Here is a 9,591-nt window from a genome sequence, read left to right on the forward strand (position 1 = left end):
GTATGATGACCTGGAAGAGTGGCAGGGATACCAGTCTTGTGTTGACTTCCTTACAGGATACTTCCAATGATATTTGATAGGATGAGGTCAGTGGGGTTCTGCTACATGTTGCCTTGGCAATGATCAGCATTGATTCAGCTAATCTGGTAGAAAGGCCAGTAGAAAACCCTTTTCTCCTTCACCATTCTATGTATGCCCCTCCAGAGATGCATTCATGGTTGAAGAGGACAACCTTCTCTTGAAACAGTGGTTCTCAACCTGTGAATCATGACCTCTTTGAGGAGGTTGCATATCAGATATCCTTCATATCAGGTATTTACATTATAATTCACAACAGCAGCAAAATTATAGTTATGAAGTAGCAACAGAAATAATTTTATGGTCGGGGTCACCATACCATGGGGAACTATATTAAAGGGTCTCAGCATTAGGAAGGTTGAGAACCATTGTCTTAGAGCCAAGTGTACCCTAGTAGCTTTGCTCCCCAAGCAGAACTGGCAAACAAGATCTAAAGAGCGATTCAGTAAATAATCAGTTTTCATCCCATGGTACTAATGAGCCAGTTTTGTGAACAAAATTTTGAGGATACTATTTCTTTTCTATAGCAACCAAAACAATGATCTGAACCAGAAAAAACAGAGTCTTGACTTTAAAATATAAAGATGACCCGCCATCTGCCTCCTACCAATGGTGACAGAGACTGAAGCCTTGCCTAACTGTTCATAAGCAAAGGTGATTCTCCTTCTGTGGCCCGGGTCTGGCAAGACTGGAAGCTCCCAGAAGGCTGTGTGAGCTACCCAACACTCACTCTGAGGCATGCCTTACAGTATGGGGTCTGGGAAGCAAGAGAGACCCTCTGTAGACCATGAACCCTTGAAGAGAAGAAACTGGGAGTAATTTAACCTTGACCCCTAAATAGGAATGCCAGAGGCATGGCGTGTGTGCAGTAAAACTCCCATGGGTTTCCTGGGAAAACTGGTTCTGTATCTCTGTGACCCGCTATCTCCAACTTACAGTCGTCCTTGGCGGATTCACCGCTGATATTCAACAGGAGGCTACCAGGATAGACAGTTCCAGAAACTCCTCACCTTGATGTCAACCCCCCACTTTCTACAACACTGTAAATTTTGCAAAGCACTTTGACAGGGACTTTTAATCTACCCTAGAAGCCTATGACATTGATCTACCTCAAATGTCTCCTCACCAGTTTGCGAAATGGTATTAAAATAAATCTCCATGTATAGGACTGAGGTCCTTAAGAGACCAATCCCCACTTCATTAATCACTTGAAGAATTCCCAAGGGTCTTCTGGGTATCTTAAAAGCTGTCAGATGGGGGTTGGGGATTTAGCTCAGTGGTAGAGCACTTGCCTAGCAAGCGCAAGGTCCTGGGTTCGGTCCCCTGCTCTAAAAAAAAAGAAAAAAAAAGCTGTCAGATGTCACATGTCACACATCTGCACATGTTTCTCTTCTCTCCTGCCCTTGTGCTATCCTCAGCCCTCAAGCCATTTGAGAACAACCTTGTCGTGGGTGTTTGCTTGGAGCCTACACAGTCCTTTTGACTGGAATAGAACCAGGAGAAAGATTCTGTCATCTGGGCCCCAAAGCTCTGCTCTATTCAAAACCAGATTTCATCATGGTGAGGGAAGTATGATGTCAGAACACAGAAGCTTCTACTTGGGATGGGGACAAGGACATAGGGCTGAGATGCCAGGCTGCCTTTCCTTTCTCCTCTTCTCATTTAAAGCTGTGTCCCACTTCCATATTCAAGAGCCTTTCTATCCCAAAAAGAAAAATCCTTAGGCGTTATCATATGTATACAAATGGCTCAAGAAAGACTTCTTTACCCTCATGTCTTATTTTGACCAAACCTCAGCCAGCCTGGACTACAGAGCAAGTGCCAGAACAGCCAGAGACACACAGAGAAAGTCTGTTTCAATAAAACAACAACAATAATAGTAATGAGAATAAGGAGGAGGAAAGGAAGGAAGGGGGAAAACGAAACAAAGAAACAAAGAATTGCACAGAAGACCTGGTCTGGAGCACAAGGTTCTGGTGCTGGGACCCTCCTCCACACACTTTACCTGACACCTGAATAATTGAATGTTCCACCTCATTTCCTTGACTGGAAAACAAGATGTAGTCCATGTTCCATTTTAAAACAGCAAAGATAAACTCTGTCATGTTTCTAAGCCCTCCTTCCTCCTCCCGTTAGTTGATAGAACCAACAAATATTGTGTAAGTTCATTGGCTGCAAGAGAAGCTGCTGCCGAAAGCAGCTAATGCAATTGAGTATTTTCTTTGCAAAAGCAATTTTGGCAGAAGGCGTTGCCTTCTGGAGACATTTTTAAGCAATCAAAATAAAGATTCTGATTACATTTCCAAAGCTATCAAAGCTGCTAGTGTTCATCTGGCTCATCTCTGACCTTTCTCCAGAAAGTAGAACTTTTCCTTCCAAAGAAGGCCTACAAGCTGGCCACCGTTTGTGCTTCTGACATGTCTCTAGTGATCCCTGAGAAGTTCTAGCACATTTTGCAAGTCCTCAACACCAACATTGAAGGGCAGCAGAAAATAGCATTTGCCATCACTGAAGGGTTTAGGGGGAAGATATGCTCACATTATGTTGAGGAAAGCAGACACTGACCTCACCAAAAGGTCTGGAGAACTCCTGGAGGAGGAGGTAGAATGTGTGCTCAGCATCATACAGAATGCACGTCCATACAAAATCCTAGACTGGTTCTTGAACACACAGAAAGACGGAAAGTACACCCAGGTTCTGGCCAGTGGTCTAGACAACAAGATGCGTGAGGACCTGGAGCAACTCATGAAGATTAGCGCTTATGGGTAGCTGTGCCATTTTGGAGCCTTCTCGTCCAAGGTCCACATAGCAGGACCACTGTACGCCAGAGCCGTAGTGTCTGTCTATTCAAGGAGAAATGAAACTCTGGGCCTTTGCTCTTAATAAATAGTTAAATTTCTAAACAGAAAAAAAAAGTGGAAATTTTGATGAGAGAAGTGACTCCATCCTTTCGTCTTTTTTCACAGTACCACCCCTGCCCTCAGGGGCCTCCACCTAGAGCCAGAGAGTCAAGGTCTCAGTAGGAAAAGGAAATGCAGACTACAGGAAACTAAAAGTTCATCACACAAAGCATCACCTTCGTCTCATTGTCTCAAATGCTCTAGATAACTAGTCTTTAGCTTGGGATGGAAAATCTGAAACAGGACAATTCCGTCACAAACGGAACATTTATGTCGTCAGCTGTGATAGAAAAACATTCATGGAAGGCAAGAGCTGCACGGGTCCAATGAGGTGCAGATGGGACAGCCCTTGGGCAAATGTCTAGCCAGCTCCCAGTGTTGGGACAGCCATAGAGCAAGAATAAAACAAAACAGTGGGGGTTGGGGATTTAGCTCAGTGGTAGAGCACTTGCCTAGGAAGCGCAAGGCCCTGGGTTCGGTCCCCAGCTCCGAAAAAAAAGAACCAAAAAAAAAAAACAAAAAACAAAAACAAAAAACAAACAAACAAAAAAAAAACAAAACAAAACAGTGCTCATCCCCATACGTCACAGAAGGATCGAATGGTTGAAAGGAAAGTGGCGAAGTTTGGACTAGAACTCAGTCTGGGCCTCTTCTAAGTCTGATTACCTCATACAGGCCTCTTAATGGGCATCAGTTAGCATCTGGCACATGTTGAAAGTGGACCACAGAACTCAAGCAAAGAGCAAGAGGGACAGGAGCTGCTGGTCAGCGGTTACATTCTGCTAAGACTGAGTGGCTTATGAAGTGTCTTAACACTTAGCTGAGAGTTAAGCTGGGTCTCAGGTGCATCTTCAGGTGTAAGGTACATGGGCAATCGGGGATGAATGGGGGTGCCCGAGGTGATTCTGGGGAGCAACGGAGAATGCTTGAGAAGGGTGGCTTTGAAGGTTGCAGGCCTTGGCAAATTGGAGATGAAGCAACCTGCTTCCCTGAGGTCGTAGGGGAGTCCACCAGGGCAGGTGGGGTTTCTCATTCCAAGAAGTACAATGTGTTCAAATGGGACCCAATCCTTGGAGGGAGAGGGAGGCAGACGAGCGGCTAAAGTCCACGAGAAAGGTCTTTCTGTGTAGTAGGTTATTAGCCAAGTAAATAAGACTGTAGGAAAGACCCAACACTAAGACGTCCGAGGGGGAAATCAGAGTCAAATGTGAGCAGAAGGAGGTATCTGGAGGAGCCTGCTGGCTGCACCTCATGTGTTATTCTCAGCTGAAATTGAAACCCATCAGGAAATCCCCCAGTGCGCTAATATATCTCTGATGCCGATCCAAGGGAAGCAGAGTACAAGAAAAGAAGGCAAGTTTTTACATAGGTGAGACAGAACTCCTGAAAACCAAAAGGAACAGGAAGCAGTTTCACGTACAATGGAGAATGCCCCGCCCCTGGGCTGTGGAATGCTAACTCGGTAAAAGGCTGAAGGTGTGGCCTTGGCAGTGTCCACTTATACTCCTGAGCTGGAGGCAGCCGGAGAGCAGTCTAGCAAGGAGAGACCGTGCTTCAGAGGAAGTGGTGCCTATTCCTAAGGACGATGATGCCTGAGCTTGTGCTCTGGTCTCCACATACACACACGTATGCACGCTTGCATGTATGTACACCTGCATGCACACGTACGCAGGTGAACACACACAGTCACGCGGTGCACACATGAAGGGAGGGAGTACTGAAGGCGGTGTGCTCCTGCGTGGAAAGTCACCTAGTGAGAGTGTCGCGGATTGAAATGGGAAGACGGTCACTTTATGTCACCTTGACACAAGCTAGAGTCAACTGAGAAAATGCCTCCATAAGATTGGGTTCCAGGCAGAACATTTGATTAATTAGCAATTGATGTGGGAAGGCCTAGACCACTTAGTGTAGAACCTGAGGTCTCAAACAAAGCAGACAGAGCAAGGCACAAGGAGCAAGCCAAGAAGCAGCATCTTCCAGTGGCTTCTGCATCAGTTCCTGCCTCCAGGTTCCTGCCTCCAGGTTCCTGCCTCCAGGTTCCTGCCTCCAGGTTCCTGCCTTGGTTTCCCCCAATGGACTATGGCACAGGATATGTAAGCAGAAAAAAACCCTTTCGTCTCCCACTGCTTTTGTTTACAGTGCTTTGTCACAACAAGAGAAACCCTAACTAAGGCAAAGTAAGGGGTTACCTTGGATGCTACGGTAGAGCACATAACTACCTTGTTTTGGGAAGTAGACTTTTTTCACCCGCAAATATACTCCATTTCACTGCAGCCATCCCATTCATTCTTTTTCTCATCCCCATCTTCTTCCCTCTTTCCTTTAGTCTTTCTTTCTATAATCAAGGAGGAGCACGGGGGCGGGGGGGCTAAATATTAGAGGTTACATTTTGTTAAAACCAGGTAAGTAGCTTGGAATAGAGAGGCAGCAGCTCCGTTCTTACCACTTGCAGAGGACTTAATATCAGTTCTAAGCTCCAGGTGGAATCGCATGCCCTCCTCTGTCCTCTCAGGGCTCCTCACTCACACATGCACATATTTGTACACAGACATATATATGCACATAATTTCAAGAATAACAAAACTAAATCTTAAAAAAAAAAAAAACCGGCAGCAGCTCTCTGCTCCCAAACCCCGTGGGAGAGAGACCTCACCGCCTGATCAGGTGGGCACTCCTGAGGCTGCAGAGCGGAGGAGACCACCAACACTGCCCACCCCTGCCCACATCCCTGGCCCAAGAGGCAACTGTATAAGGCCTCTGGGTTCCCGTAGGGGAGGGCCCAGGAGCGGCAGGACCCCTGCGCCTGAGACACCGCCGGAACCTGAAGGAAACAGACCGGATAAACAGTTCTCTGCACCCAAATCCCGTGGGAGGGAGAGCTAAACCTTCAGAGAGGCAGACACGCCTGGGAAACCAGAAGAGACTGCACTCTGTGCACATCCAGACGCCAGAGGAAAACACCAAACGTCATCTGGAACCCTGGTGCACGGAGGCTCCCGGAAAGAGTGGCGCAGATCTTCCCGGTTGCTGCCGACGTGGAGAGGACTTAGGCAGTACCCCACGAGCAAACTTGAGCCTTGGAACCACAGGTAGGACCAACTTTTCCCCTGCAAGAAACCTGCCTGGTGAACTCAAGACACAGGCCCACAGGAACAGCTGAAGACCTGTAGAGAGGAAAAACTACACGCCCGAAAGCAGAACACTCTGTCCCCATAACTGGCTGAAAGAAAACAGGAAAACAGGTCTACAGCGCTCCTGACACACAGGCTTATAGGACAGCCTAGCCACGGTCAGAAATAGCAGAACAAAGTAACACTAGAGATAATCTGATGGCGAGAGGCAAGCGCAGGAACCCAAGCAACAGAAACCAAGACTACATGGCATCATTGGAGCCCAATTCTCCCACCAAAGCAAACACGGAGTATCCAAACACACCAGAAAAGCAAGATCTAGTTTCAAAATCATATTTGATCATGATGCTGGAGGACTTCAAGAAAGACATAAAGAACTCCCTTAGAGAACAAGTAGAAGCCTACAGAGAGGAATCGCAAAAATCCCTGAAAGAATTCCAGGAAAACACAATCAAACAGTTGAAGGAATTAAAAATGGAAATAGAAGCAATCAAGAAAGAACACATGGAAACAACCCTGGACATAGAAAATCAAAAGAAAAGACAAGGAGCTGTAGATACAAGCTTCACCAACAGAATACAAGAGATGGAAGAGAGAATCTCAGGAGCAGAAGATTCCATAGAAATCATTGACTCAACTGTCAAAGATAATGTAAAGCAGAAAAAGCTACTGGTCCAAAACATACAGGAAATCCAGGACTCAATGAGAAGATCAAACCTAAGGATAATAGGTATAGAAGAGAGTGAAGACTCCCAGCTCAAAGGACCAGTAAATATCTTCAACAAAATCATAGAAGAAAACTTCCCTAACCTAAAAAAAGAGATACCCATAGGCATACAAGAAGCCTACAGAACTCCAAATAGATTGGACCAGAAAAGAAACACCTCCCGTCACATAATTGTCAAAACACCAAATGCACAAAATAAAGAAAGAATATTAAAAGCAGTAAGGGAAAAAGGTCAAGTAACATATAAAGGCAGACCTATCAGAATCACACCAGACTTTTCGCCAGAAACTATGAAGGCCAGAAGATCCTGGACTGATGTCATACAGACCCTAAGAGAACACAAATGCCAGCCCAGGTTACTGTATCCTGCAAAACTCTCAATTAACATAGATGGAGAAACCAAGATATTCCATGACAAAACCAAATTTACACAATATCTTTCTACAAATCCAGCACTACAAAGGATAATAAATGGTAAAGCCCAACTTAAGGAGGCAAGCTCTACCCTAGAAGAAGCAAGAAACTAATTGTCTTGGCAACAAAACAAAGAGAATGAAAGCACACAAACATAACCTCACATCCAAATATGAATATAACAGGAAGCAATAATCACTATTCCTTAATATCTCTCAACATCAATGGCCTCAACTCCCCAATAAAAAGACATAGATTAACAAACTGGATACGCAATGAGGACCCTGCATTCTGCTGCCTACAGGAAACACACCTCAGAGACAAAGACAGACACTACCTCAGAGTGAAAGGCTGGAAAACAACTTTCCAAGCAAATGGTCAGAAGAAGCAAGCTGGAGTAGCCATTCTAATATCAAATAAAATCAATTTTCAATTAAAAGTCATCAAAAAAGATAAGGAAGGACACTTCATATTCATCAAAGGAAAAATCCACCAAGATGAACTCTCAATCCTCATCTTCGATTGGTTTATATACAAGTGTACAATTTCTAGGCTTGAAAGTAAAATGATGCTATCTGGTGCTGGATAGAGGAGCCTTATTTTTTATTATGGCAGCTTGCTATTTTTGTAACATGGTGATTTGGTTGAACACAATAAAGTACAGTAGTAACTGATCTCCCCTTCTTCCTGGATGAGTGAGGAGATGATTAAATGTTGATGTCAGCATCCATGAGCATATTCAGATGAGCTTCTGCTTCTGTTGAAAAGGATGCTGTGTTTGATTGTGGTCCGAAGCTTTGAAGCACTACTTGGCATCTCCTTCCTTGGAGGTCTCACTGTTTAAACATAACAGATTTGATAGCTTGTTGGTAAGGTGAGATCCAGCTTGTCTCCACTAGGTCATCTTCATGTGAATCCGGTGGTTATACGGTTTTGTTCTAGGGATATTTCATTTTTTTAATAACGGTTTTAGCTGACATTCATGGAGAGAATGAATCCTTAGAACTGTGCCACTAGTGAAAGGAAATCCTGTCTAGAGTATGTTTCTTTACAAAGCTGTGTCACACCATCATTTGGGCCCTCTGCTGGAAAAGTAGAATCAAGTCTCAAATAATGCCTTTTAAATTGTATCCTCTAGTATTATAGATGTAGGACAGTACTGTATCATACCTCTGTGGATGTAAAATAGCTTGTACCTGCTTTATGATACGTAGTAGTGACCGTGCTTTATCAGAGCTGTTTTTAATGATGTTGCTCAGAATGTTTTCTTTCCAGATGATGATTGAGAAGCTAATTTTAAAAAAAATGGTGCCAGGTACCACAAGAGTAACAGAACTGTGCTGTTTTCTCGGGTTTTGTTTTTTTACTTTTTTTTTTTTAATGGAGTGTGCTGGATGTCTCTATAGTTTTGTTCAGATGACTGCAGAACCTGGAAAAGCGGTTGCTGCTGTTGATGCATAACACACTGCTATTATTGGTCTTTTTATATAAATATAAATATATATATACAGATAAATAATTTGAATTTTTTGAAACTTTAGCTGTGCTGTCAACTTTGGAAAAAAGTATCCCCGTTTACTGTGTTGAGTTGGCACTGTACAGAAATTAACAGCCATATTGGTCTAGAAATGTTGAACTTAAGTTTTTTCCATTTGTACAGGGGTAACACACTGTATTAAATATGTAAGGTCTTATCTACGTGGGTTTGATTACAAAAACTAATAAAGTATTCTCTAAATTTAAAAAAAAAAAACCAAGAGGCTTATAAAACGTTCTAACATTCTGGGCCAACAATGTCAGCTCTCAGATAAAAGTGAGAAACTAATATTTGGATATAATTTTAACCAAATGAGAAAGAATAGAGTTTAATCTATGAATGATTGAGACCTCGGGAGACTATGGCCCCATATATCTGGGAGTCCATAGCAGCAAGGAAAAGGAGCGTTGTGTAAACTTCAAAGCAACGTAAAAGCAACAGTCCCAGTGGAATCGAGAGGACAAGTGAACTAGAAAGCAGTGTGACCACTAGCAGACTTCTCCCAAACTCATGTGTTTTAAAAGGACATGTTCACAGCAACGACGACGAAGGATGTGTATCTAAGAACTGAGGCTAGAGGATGAAGAGCAAAGTGTTCCAGATAATGAAGATTTACAAGGTACTCCGTGGAAGGCTCAACTCACATAGACAGTGAGAAAGGTGGGGGAGGGGGAGGAAAGAGGGAACAAAGACTAAAAAAGGAAAAGAGGCACGCGATAGAACAAGACGGAGATGAGAAAGACAGATCAGGGTTGAGAAAATGGCGTGAGACTAGCACCAGCTACCAAACACTCAAATCCTGTC

At 43.8% G+C, this 9,591-nt stretch overlaps 1 pseudogene; it reads left to right on the plus strand.

The window, feature by feature from the left end:
* The first annotated feature begins 2,495 nt into the window (after nucleotides 1-2,495).
* LOC108351356 (40S ribosomal protein S18 pseudogene) lies at nucleotides 2,496-2,939 on the plus strand (annotated as a pseudogene).
* Nucleotides 2,940-9,591: the final 6,652 nt, after the last annotated feature.

This window comes from Rattus norvegicus, chromosome 6 (genome assembly GCF_036323735.1).
Source record: "Rattus norvegicus strain BN/NHsdMcwi chromosome 6, GRCr8, whole genome shotgun sequence".
Lineage (NCBI taxonomy): Eukaryota > Metazoa > Chordata > Mammalia > Rodentia > Muridae > Rattus > Rattus norvegicus.